The 13,513-nt window shown below is 32.3% G+C and overlaps 1 long non-coding RNA gene across 1 annotated transcript; it reads right to left on the reverse strand.

Annotated features, from left to right (window-relative positions):
* Positions 1-10,491: 10,491 nt before the first annotated feature.
* On the reverse strand, positions 10,492-12,428 carry LOC120575851 (uncharacterized). Its single transcript, XR_005642045.1, has 2 exons — positions 12,129-12,428; positions 10,492-10,791 (listed from the first exon to the last, which is right to left on the reverse strand). It is a non-coding gene; the product is annotated as an uncharacterized lncRNA (long non-coding RNA).
* Between the last annotated feature and the right edge of the window lie 1,085 nt (positions 12,429-13,513).

Consider the following 13,513-nt stretch of genomic DNA (forward strand, 5'->3'; position numbering starts at 1 on the left):
GTACACCAAATGGATGTAAAAACTGCTTTTTTAAACGGTGAATTAGAAGAAGAAATCTACATGGACCAACCTGAAGGTTTCGTAATCCATGGACAAGAGAACAAAGTTTGTAAGTTAGACAAATCTTTGTATGGTCTAAAACAAGCACCGAAACAATGGCATGAGAAATTCGACAATCTTATGATTGAGAATGAGTTTAAGGTGAATGAAAGCGACAAGTGTATTTATTCCAAGTACGAAAATAACACTTGCACGATCATATGTCTATACGTAGACGACTTACTCATATTTGGTTCAAACCTCAATGCCATTAAAGATGTGAAATCATTGTTGTGCCACAACTTTGATATGAAAGACCTAGGAAAGGCAGATGTAATTCTTGGAATCAAGATTACTAGAACTGATAATGGAATTTCCTTGAATCAATCTCACTACGTTGAGAAGATCTTAAGGAAATATAATTACTTCGATTGTAAACCTGCGAGCACACCTTGTGACCCAAGTGTGAAGCTATTTAAGAACACTGGAGATAGTGTTAGACAAACTGAATATGCGAGCATCATTGGCAGTCTCAGATATGCCACTGATTGTACTAGAACCGACATCGGCTACGCCGTGGGACTATTATGCAAGGTAACGAGCAGGCCAAGCATGGAGCATTGGCAAGCTATCGAAAGAGTCATGAGATACTTGAAGAAGACCATGACTCTAGGACTGCATTATCAGAGATATCCTGCAGTGCTTGAAGGATACAGTGACGCAGATTGGAACACCTTATCAGATGATTCTAAAGCGACTAGTGGCTATATATTTAGCATTGCTGGAGGAGCTGTTTCCTGGAAATCCAAGAAACAGACCATTCTGGCTCAGTCCACAATGGAATCTGAGATGATAGCACTAGCTGCTGCTAGTGAAGAAGGAAGTTGGCTAAGATGCTTGCTATCTGAAATCCCTTTGTGGGAGAGACCGTTACCAGCTGTGTTAATTCATTGTGATAGTACCACGGCTATCGCAAAGATTGAGAATCGTTATTACAATGGTAAGAGACGACAGATAAGACGAAAACACAGCACGATAAGAGAATATCTTTCGAACGGAACGGTAAGAGTAGATTTCGTACGAACAAATGAAAACTTAGCTGATCCTTTGACGAAAGGACTAAACAGAGAGAAAGTCGCAAATACATCCAGTAGGATGGGACTAATGCCTATTGATCATAAGTGATGGAAACCCGACCTAAATGACTGGAGATCCCAAGAACTAGGTTCAATGGGTAATAACAAATCACAAGTGATAGAACATGCTATGAGAATGCATGATCCTGCAGTGACCGAAGGTTGAGATAATAGAAACTCTTAATGAGATCTATACTCCTTATGGAGTGAAGTACATAGCTACAGGAGTATTTCTGATAGACTCACCTATACGTATGTAGAACTGAGGCCGGTTCTTATGGAATTTCGAGGCAGAATTCCTAGAGCATTCGTTAAAACTGGGATAGACGTGCAAGGCCATAAACGCACGGGCTTTTTAGAAAACACCTAAGAAAAGGTTGTGTGTGGGTCCTATGTCTGAGATAGAGTTCAATGCTGTAAGCAACTCTTGTTAATCAGAATACCACTCACTATGCAAAGGTTCAAGTTGTTGGCGACACCTTTGTTTACTAGCAATCTTTAAGAAACGTTTAAAACGTAACTTTCGAAACCAATTTTGAATTCAAGTGGGGGATTGTTGGAACACTAGTGTATATTGGAAAAACTTGGAGTATACTAGTGAGTTTGTGGAGCCTTTGGAATGTAAACACAAGGATGGAGAAACTAGTGTAAAGTGTGAATTGAAAATTTTATGTCCCACATCGGGTAGATCACACACTCTAGTAGAAATCCTTCTTATAAATTGAGAGCTCGGGAATAGTATTCTTCACTCCAAAACTGAGAATCGAATACTCTTCTCTGGTTTTCTCCCCTTCTCATCTCCCGCGATTTGTGTTGACGAATCGTTCTTTTCCTCCTCCTCTTTCTGTGGGCTTCGGAAAATTGTGGGCTTCGGAAGAGTGGTCTAAGAACCATATTGTGGGATTCGGAAGAGTGGTCTAAGAACCATATTGTGGGTTTCGGAAGAGTGGTCTAAGTACCATATCGAGGTGTCATTCTCGAGCGATTTCTGGCAGTGCAGCCTTTAATCGTACAGTAAGAATCTGGGCTGTTTTATCCTGGAGACGGCGCGGTTGCTAGTCTACCTTGCACAATTCAGGTAGTGCCGCGAAACGTCTTAAAGAGAGCGACCTGGTTGTGACTCATCCCGGTAATAGTTTCAAAAGCTCCATCGTATATTTTCAAATTAAAAAAAAAAAAACAACAGTTTGGTAGTTAATTAAATCTCTACTGTTTTGATTTGCACCCCAAATTGGATCAAATCTCTCAAGGTCATTGATTTAGAATTAGTTGAAGTGGGAAAGATCGAGTAAAGTGTGGATTCTTTGTTTTAATTTTCAAATCTTTTTGATTATATTATTAAAATCAAATTGTTTGTGTTTAAATTTTAAGGTATTTGTGAGTGTTGTATTTATTTCTTTGTGTTGCTGTCGTCGTTGTTGTGCTTATTTAAATTTTGAATCTTATTATGTTTGGTAGTGTTAGGATTGGATTCGCTACTGCCTTTTGCATTTGCATTTTGTTGGTGTGCTGCTACTAGATTTGTTGCTACATGCTGTACCTACTGCTTTTGTTGCTACTTAAGTCTTAATTTGTATTTTGATGTTGTTGCTACTGTTTTTGCATTCAATTTACAATTAAATCATGTAAAATTTTGGATTTGCATTCTGTTTGTTCGAGATTTGCATTATATTTGCTGATTGCTTGCTATATCATTTACAACTTCTACATTTTTGTGGAAATTATGTTTTATGAAGATTGGTACTATTATTAAGTTGGCTGAGCCTTCAAACGAGAATCGTTAACGAGAGCTTCTTATCTTCTTCTAGCATCATAGCAATGGAAATTGGAATTGATTATTTGATAACGGTGAAACGGTTTGAAGAACGGTTATGGAAAATTGAACGGTAATAGAGTAATAGAGAGAACATGGTTATGCAGCACTCAAGTGAGGGGGTCTCAAAGTTACCCATGGTTATGGAGAACTAGGGAGACAACCCGTGCGTTGCACGGGTTTGTTTAAATTTTGTAACATAAATGAAAAGAAAATGTTGGTCATTTTTTATTTTTAAAATAAGATTTTTTTTGCAAAGATTTTTTTTAATTTTGGAGTTGGGTTTGATGAAGCAAAAGCGCATTTGCATGCTATTAGATGTAAATTTGCCTTGATTTTAAGTAGTTAAGAATTAGAGATTATATGTTAAAGTTGTTTTATGTCATGATTTAAAGCAAAACGTGATTTACTGGCCGCCTATCTAAAGAGACACTAACCATATTTAAAGATTAATGTGTCTGAGTGGATAGAAATGAAAAGAATGAAAGTGTACATGACAATAAAAAAATTAAATAAAGATTTAAGGTAAAAAACTTGGATTTTACCTTGTAGTCCTATATTTTAAAGGTAAAAAATTCAAAATTACCGATAGCATATGTTCCATCCTAAAAAGTTAGCATATATTCTATCAAAATTAAATAGTGACTTTTTTAAAATAAAAAAATACAAACACATAAAAAGGCAGTTTTTCACATTAAAAAAACATAAAAGGAATTGAAAAAAAAAACACAACTCAAACCCTAAAAACATTAAATTTTTTAAATCATAAAATCCTTCTACCCAATCTGAACTCTGCATGTTATGATTGACAGTTTTCCAAGGCTAAATCAATCCTTGATCCGTATTCACCATCATAAACGATGTCGGCGGTGTTATTGTCGTAGATTGCTTTCTGTTGATGTCGAGTGAACGAACCATGGTTCCACTACATAACTGTTGAGCACCGAGAAGAAGGTGATCTCAACATGTAATCATTGGTAAGAGCGAGAAATCCATCCCTTTTTTTATGAATCATTTCCCTCTTCTTTTTTTGTTCTTCATTTGTGGGTTATTTTTCGTTGAGCTCTCACTTGAATCCATTTATGAGTTCGGCAACAATTGTCCTCCCACTATTGTTGTACAGATGTTGTTCCTTGTAGCTCAATGAAGCTAGACATATAACCCGTGCGTTGTAGAGATTTTAATAGAGTTATGTAACTTTTTTTAGATGTTAAACATTATGTCAGTGTTTTTTCAAGAAGAATTTTAATTAGTTTACAATGAAGTTAGTTAAATATTAATAAGGAAAAATGTGTCATTTATATTGGTCTTGATATGAGAGCAATAAGCATAAAGAGGCTTGAATATTATTTATTTTTTAGTACAAAGGATGGCCATATGGCCAATTATTTTTTTAATCTTTCTTATTTAACTAATTTTGTAAAGGATAAAACATATTAAGAAGTGTTACTTGAAATTACTTTTGTTATTATAGTTATTAGATAGAATAAGAAAGAGTGAGAAGTTATAAGATATGTGAGAAGATTTTTTTATATGTGAGAATGTTTTTTGAAAAAGGAATTACACTTGATGAACATTAAAACCCACTTCAAAATTCATCCAAGAGTTGTATTAGGTAATAGAGTTTTTGTTGGCTACTATATTAGATAGAATAATAGTCGTGAAACTTGTTTAGTTCTTACACATTATGACAATATTTTTTGAAGAACAGCCAAATTTAGTTTACAAAGAATTTAACTAAATACTAATAAAAAAATGTGCAACATATATTGGTCTTGATATGAGAACGATAAGCTCAAAAAGCCTTCGATAGTAATTTTTTTAATCTTTTTTTAATATCCTTTTTTTAATTTATTCATTTACTCTTATTAAATTAATTTAATGAATGGTAAATAATAACAACAAATTTATTAAGAAGGGATGATAAGTTTTGTAACTTAAAATTGCTTGCATTCTCATAATTATTATATAGATATATTAGATAGAATAAGAAAGGGTGAGAAGTTATACTATATTGAAGAATATATTTTTAGAGGTGGCACATATGCATAATTATAACTTCAGAATAATGAATGACTCAAGTTTAGTTTATGGGAAGGTCTTAGAGGTGCCACATCAACATCATCACAATTTTGCACCCAAATTTACTCTTAATTTTAAGAAACTCAATTGATGGAAAGTATGAATGTCAATCAATTCCATGGTCAAGGGTTAAATTTCCATGTTGCCGCGTTCAAATCATCAAAACATGACTTTGTCTCTCTACTTTCAGAAAGATCAAGAGCGTTCCATTAGAGTTTTGAGTAGATATGTGATTCTACGATTAATTACCGAGGCATTGATGTTTTTTTTTTTTTTTTTAAAGAAGACATTCATGCTAATAACTCTTATAAGAAACTATTCGATTAAAAACATAACACACGGGCTTGGAATGAAAATGAATAAAAAATATTACTTTTTTAATGCATTTTTAATATGTTCCCTTCCACTTCTTTATTAGACTCTTGATCTCATAACAATGTTAAATAAAAAATAAAAAATAAAAACTTTAATTTCAATGAAAACAACCACCTTTTCATATATGAAGTGCACTCTCAACAAAACCCTCCATTTTCTCAAAACTTATGTATGTGAAATCAAAGAAAGGATATTCATTAGAGAAAACAAAAAATTATAGAAATATACATATACGAAGCTTGAACAGAAAATCAGAACTATCAAAAAATGAAATGGAAGAAGAAAATGAGAAGCTTTGTAGTAAACTTGTGTGTGTAAGAGGATAGAATAAAAATATATTATAATGCATTCATTGTACAACTTGCATGAAGTGAAGTAAATGCAGTGCTTTTGCAAAAAGAAAATAAATATAGACATAAGCAATTATCATTACATTTCATAACGTTTCATTAACTAATTAAAAGTAACTTTTTAGTTTTTTTAATTTTTTCTTCTTCAGAAGTATAAACTATTTGGTCAACCTAAAATTAACTTGAGTCTCTATTAAGTCATAAAACCAATGAATAGCCAAGAGATGATAAGTAAAAAATAGAAAAGAAATATAATACCAAATTGAAAGGTACCATCCAATATTTTCTTAGAAAAATTAACGATGAACAACCATTTTTTATAAACTTCTTCATGAGTAACAACAGTGCAACAAAATAAAAAATAGAATAATTATCTATCCTATTTTCCTAATGCACATAAAAAATTTCCACATACACATTAAGGAAATATAAAAGAAAGTTGGAAAAATAGACTAACAAACATCATATAAAAAAAATAGAGCTTAAATATTTGACCAATCTAAAAGTAATTTGACTCCCTATCATACCAAAGAAACAATTAATAATCAAGAGATGAAGAGTTAAAATGGGTGGAAAAAACAGTAATACAATATTGAAGACGAACTAACCAATTGTTGCTTGAATGTGGTGATGAACAAAACCCAAAATTTGGTGCACAAAATCACATATTTATACACACAATGTTTCTCAATGACATGATAGTAAAAAACATGATATAAGATTAGAACATTTAGATAGCATGATAGAGGAAAAGTGTAGAAAGATGGTTTGGTGTTATTGACATCAATAGTAGACATGGTGGAAAAGTCAAGAAAAAATGAGATAAATGATAAAATTGATCATCAAATATTACTGAATGAGCAGAAAAGGAATGAGATTTGCGTTGGTTATCATATAGGTGAAAGGGAAAAAGGGAAATATGGATGAGCTAAAATGTAACATCTTTTTAACCTTTATGTGGAAGAATGTAAACAGACAAATTCAATGGAGATGGTGTAAATATTATAACAAATAATCAATGTTTTTAAAAAATAGTAGTTGAAGGGGTTATAAGAATGAAGGATGTAAAAGTTCTTTCTTATTAAGATTGCAATTGATTAGTGTAACTCTTTTTATCAAAAGTATTATGTATAATGGCTTGAAGGAGTGACACATAAGCAAAGTAGTAGAATGATCAAGAATAAAAGTTAGAAAGGGGATCATTGGTGAAGTGACATGTAAGCAAAATGTAGCTTAAAATACATGTATATATATAGATAGATAGATAGATTGTACGGATCGAACTTTTCCATTTTTTTTCTTTTCTTTTTCTTTTTCATTTATTTAATTACTATGATGTATACGTGGCTTTTTCATTTATTTTTAATTAAAAAATTACTCACGTGGTGTTCATCTAACTTAAGTGATGGGCAACCTAGCCATTGATTGGGTCAAAATCATGGGGGCCTCAAAGTTGCATAAGGGAGTAAAGTTAGAGGGTTGGAAAGTGGGTTTTTTTTAATAGGGGACCAAAATCGCAACTATTGCAAGTTATTTTATTTTATGAACAAATATTTGAAAGATGGAACAAATATTTGAAAGATGGAGTCTTAGAGCAAAAGAAAGGAGAATTGGAGCTAATTCGTGCAAAAAATATGAAGATCTGATACAAAAATATCTTGTGCAAAAATATAACAAGTGGCGCGCCCCTTTTGCTGCTTTTGCTTCTTCGACAAAGCTGCCTATTTTAGTATTTCAGACCTAGAGCCTATGGTTTCTTGTGCAACACTTTAGTAATTTAATTCTTGGGGCTGAAGTCAAAATGTTAGACTATAAATAGATCAGTCATCTAGTTTGTAAAACCATCTTTTGTTCTTGAAATAATAAGTGACAATTGTTTTTAATAAAAAGATCAACCTTTATTTTATGTTCTTCTTTTTCTTCTTCTTCTCTTCTATGTCTACAATGAACGTGAGTGAGTAGACTCTTCTTGTCTTGGGATTGTTGGATAAGCCTAATGACGTAATCCTAATCAAACCAAACCATAAACCCTAATTTTATATAAATCCACTTTCTAATCTAATTTCACCGTTTTGATAATGAATTAACAAATACCAAACTCATAAAGCGAACGCGGAGGGATAGTATTTATTAATTCATCATCACAAATATCAATTCATAAAGCGAACACGGAGCTTTGATATTGGAACAAGTGAAATTAGACAAGGATTGCGAAATATGAGAATAGTCTAGCAAACCTTGAGACACATAAAGTTTTGTTCTTCAAGGATTCTAATAACAATCAACCATGAGAATAGGCGTGGTTGCTAGAGAAACAAACTCAATGATTTTGAGAGAAACTTTGATACGTTTAAGAGAAACTTGTCTTTAGAAAGTAGGTTCAATATAAAGTTTAGGTTTAGGGTTTGTTTGTGAAGGAATTGTCACTATGACGAACCAATAATCCCAAGGCGCTATTATTTTATTATTGTTATTTTCTTTTAATTAAACAAAAATACAACTTTCTACCTTCTAAACTTTCAATCTAATCATTGTTAAAAGTTAATTGAATTCATAACTCCCTGTCGGAACGATACTCTTTTTATTACTTCGATAGAACCGTGCACTTGCGGTTTTACTCATCACCCCTGAAGTTGAGGAACACTTGGTATGTGAGTCCATAGGAAAAGGATGAGGTAGAGGAAGGTGATTGAATAACCATATATGACAACTACGCAGAAATGGAAATAAGAATATAGTTCAAGAATGAAGAATATGTTAATTGGTAAAGATTTGGCACACTTGCCTAATCCGCACATCTGAACCCATAAAAGGTTTAGAAGGTTGTTTAGAAGTTTCATCAGAACAAACCCATAAATCATTGTGCATATCAAGAACATGCAAGAACATACATGATATGAACATATCATATGCAAAAAAGGATTTCAACTCTATGGTAATTAAATGATTAATGGACTTTGATGTTCTTGGTATTTAACATATGTTCTTAAGTGATTAACTAAGACAGGAACAAAGTATAAATCAAACCAAGATTCAACTGATCAAAGAACATTAAAGCTTATGAACCTAATAATAGTTCAGAAGGTTAGTTAGAGTTTAGAAGGTTCGAAGATATTTCAGAAGGTTGTTCTAAAGGTTTATCAAGAATAAGCCCATAAATAAATTAACATTATCAAGAACATACAAGGCTCACATGGCATAAAAGAAAGTGCATAAAAGTACTATGACTTTAGATTAATCAAGGATTAAATGCATTAATTTGGATAAAAGTCAAAAGGAATATTCTTCTAAGAAAAATTAGGAATATTCTTCTAAGAAAATCATCATAGATGTTATGCATAGTGCACCTCATTGATGCCCTTCATTCATGTTCACTATTAATATTTGATAGCATCAGATGAAGATCATTAAGATGATCACAAATATTCTGAAGTTCAAAAGGTCGTTCAGCTACATGTTTTATCTGACAGAAAGGTACAATAGGTGAAAAAGCAAAAAGCAAAAGCAAAATGCAAGATCAATTCAAATTCAATTATAATTAGACACATAAGGGAGCATATACGTTCAGTAAAAATGATTACACAAATCAACTCTAAATATTCCTAAAATCTTAAAGAGTGTGTAACAGTTCTCTCTTATCTTTTCAATGATAATCTTCTTCTTCTTCTTCTTCTTCTTCTTCTTCTTTTAATCCTCCAAACCATTGTAAGAGAAAATCTCATCTAGTTTTAAGGGTATTAAAATGTTAGTTGAGTAAAAGAAAAGAGTAGAGTCTTGTCTGACATAGAAAGAAAAGTTGTAAGCCTATTGAGGCTAGATAATACAGTTTTTGCATGCTAAGGCTAGATAATACACTTTGTAAGCCTGCTGAGGCTAAGATAATACAGAAGGTAAAGTCCCTAGTGGTAGAAAGTGTAAGGTACATGAGTTGAGAAGGTTGTCTCAAGGATCATAGTGAACATCTCACAATTGTGAGGAGTGGAATAACCCACATTAGGTGAACCACTATAATTCTCGTGTGTTATATTCTTTACCATTACTCTTTATTTTTAACATTAATATTTAAATTCACTTTACACACCATTATCCCTTTATTTATTGTTTATTACACTCACACTTCTGCATGTACTTCAGAACATTCTGAACTTGACCTAGTTTTTATTTATTTCAAGTATCTACTTGAGAATCGCTTACCACAAGTGCAAGTTAAATTTAAAAAGGGTAATAATTAAAAACCCCTTATTTTGAATATTATTTCCACTTCAAAGAAAACAGATTACATAATGCTATTGTTGTTCTTGAGAAGAGAATAAAACAAATCAGAGAGAAAAGGACGAAGAGAAGAGGAAGGTGGCGTTGTTGTTGTGCCTGTCTTTTTTTTTTTTTTTTAATGAATTTGTAGGTTTTTTTTTAATAAATTTTTTGGATTTGTGATAAACACCATGAACTTATAAGTTAAAGAAGATGAAGATGATGTTGAACATATATCCTGGACAAAAAATAAATAAATAAATAAATAAATTATACAATCACAATTCCACATAATAAAAAATGCTGATTCAGCGCACCGCATCACTTTAGTTACCTAGTTAGATGAGGCCATGTGTCACAACCCAAAAATTCACAATCGTGACCGGCGCACGAACTAGAACATCCTAGTCCGGAAAGCCTAATGACAACACTTGACAAACTATAATTTAAATAATTTTCAAATTGACTTACACTTAAAATGATATCCAATGAAATTTCGACAGAGTGTCCTTTGAATTTTTAATACTATCCAAGATATGAATTCTGTCTATATACTTGTATTATCAGCAGAATCTCAAAGTGACATAACTAGATGTTTATACAATTCAAAACAAAACATTTCTAGACTACCAATAGCTGCAGATACATCGACAATTCAGTTCATACACATAGGAGACCTACCAAAAGAATGACACTGATATATCTTTAACTCTGCTACAAACTTTCTACGCACTTGACTTTGAATCTGAAAAAAATGTAAGAAGAAGGGGTAAGTCACAAAGACTTAGTGAGGAGACATCAACCACCACCAACTAGAAGGGAAACACACAAGGGCACGATTATTTATTTTTCTCAAATCTAATTTTTAACTTACAAAGCTAGTACCCGTATAAAAATATGATAACTCACAATCGAGTGTGCCATGAAAATTAGGAAAACATCGTAACTTTATCAAACCAAATAAAAGTATATTAAAATTCCAATGTCGTAAGGAAGTGAACCCAAATCCACAACTTAAAGAAAATATATAATCGCGTATAATGAAAAAGGAATCGAAATAATCAAATCCAAATAGAATATAAAATCAAATTCCATTTAAATTAAAGAAAGTATAAAATCCAATTTTTTTGAAAATAATCAAGTGGGTGAATCGAGAACTAGCTCCATCTCATTGATAGCCCTCTCCTCCTAATGGTGGCCTTTCCATGGGGCGGCTCCATCTAACGGATAGCTCTTTTCTCTCGACTCAAAACAAAGTGTAAAACATTTTCAATTAGGGAGTTTACATCTCATTGATAGCCCTCTCCTCCTAATGGCGGCCTTTCCATAGGGGCGGCTCCATCTAATGGGGTAATTCTGCCTAATTGAAATCACATACTAGGTGTACCTAGGTCGTCGTCATTATAACCATAATTTTCAAAACACCATTCTTAAAACACAATGCTAAAACCATATTTCACAACATAACAAAACTTATTTCAAAATACGTATCATCAAAACTCAATCGAAAATCCACTACTTATAATCATAAGTAAATCCAAATCCAAATTAATATCAAAAGTTTCCAAAAACATATTTTTCAAACCGTATTTCCCATATCACCAAAACACATGTCATAATATATGCAACCAAATCTCAATTTCAACCATTGGCCCAACATATCATAGATAAATTCAAACAGAGACCATAATAATATCGATGACTTTAAACATGAGCATCATTGAGAAGAAAAAGTTCAAAGGGTGTGTTCCCCATTTTTATAAAAACTTTAACATAGAAAATTATCAAAATATCAATAATATTAATAGGGAAAATATGCGATAATGATCGTTATCAACTCATAGTTACGACGAATCAACTATGTTTGCGCTCTAACCACTCCTGAAGAAGCATGTGAAGCGTCTGGCGTCATATCTGAACATCAATAATATTCTCTCATGAATTAGAAACTCATTCTACTACTTCTCTAACTATAGTTAACCACAAATTCCCCAAACAATCTACTCTAATATCAAAAATTAATTTCTAACAACTAATCATGTCTAAATATGCACTAGTTGAGTTGTAAGTTGATAAATATACCTCCAAGAAGTCTCAATGAACAACTTTCACTATATGGGTATTCCTCTTCTTTCCCAAGGCACAAACTCAAATCCCAAAATTCTACCAAATAGAGCTTGTACTATGAAATAGCTTGCTTAGATGCATAATATTTATTTTGGGTGTTCGATTTGAGGAAGAAAATTGATGATTTGAAGGAAAAAGTAGAAAATTTGGAAGAGGAAGAAGTGGTGACATGAAAGAACAAAGAGGAAAGAGGAATACGGGAAAGAGAATGAGAAAAGGGTGTGTGGGAAAAATCTAGTAGCTTCCATGTTTTGTCTACATCTAATTCATTTAATTACTATTATTTATTTTTTATTTTTTTTACATTAGTGAAACGGTGCGTTACACCATGGTCGATTTATGAAGAATCTTGATTTTACAATGATGAAATCTACTTTTTTACTACATGAGGTAAACTGGAAATGACTTATATTATAGGGGATAAAACACTCTTAACCCTAGAATATAACATGGAAGACATATTTTGTCTTCCAATCTTTGTATTTTCGTACCGAATCAGCTCCAAGTCCCTTTCTTTTGCTCCAAGACTCAATCCATCCAATATTCATTCCTGAAATATAATAAAATGCAATTTGTAGTAAACTATCTTAAAAAGGAAATAATATTAATATAAAATAAACTAAAATCTAATTAAAACTAAACTAAATAATATCTAGAAATAGGTAATACATGACTCATCAAACTCCCCCACACTTGAATCTTTGCTTGTCCTCAAGCAAAAGGCATAGACATGGCAGCAACAAAAGGATTAATATATGACAATTTAAATAAAAGCTTATGTCTCCCTCGAGGTCTCATTTCAATGTACACTAATCACAACTTCAAGTATTCCTTGTAAACTTATTCAACCCAACAACAAATCTCAAGTGAGTGTGTGTGTGTAGTCCAACCCTTTTCTTGCTCCTGTATAAGATAGATATTATGAGGAACAGGTTCTAACCTTAACACTAAAATGATCGAGAAAAATCTTTTCTTCATTTCATATAAGAGAGGCGGGAGAGTTAAGATAGATTTGATGAATTTATACATTTGGGGGCTTGTAGATGCCTAGGGGCTATCATTTCACCTTGGAAGTCGTGGGGGGGTATTGTAACACCCCGTTTTCCCAACGTAAAAATTTCATTTAATTAATCAGAGTAATTCACATAAACGGAATGTCACACTTCTTTTCTTAAAATCATAAATGGAATAATTAACTAAATATCCTTCAAAATTCAATAACATAATATTTAATACTTCGCAGCGGAATTTATTCAAATAATTAAAGAGGGCGTTACAGGTATCCTTTCCTCCAAGTTTCTATGATCACCCTAAGTAGTGCTACAACTTGTTTACTTCAC

This window comes from Medicago truncatula, chromosome 6 (genome assembly GCF_003473485.1).
Source record: "Medicago truncatula cultivar Jemalong A17 chromosome 6, MtrunA17r5.0-ANR, whole genome shotgun sequence".
NCBI lineage: Eukaryota > Viridiplantae > Streptophyta > Magnoliopsida > Fabales > Fabaceae > Medicago > Medicago truncatula.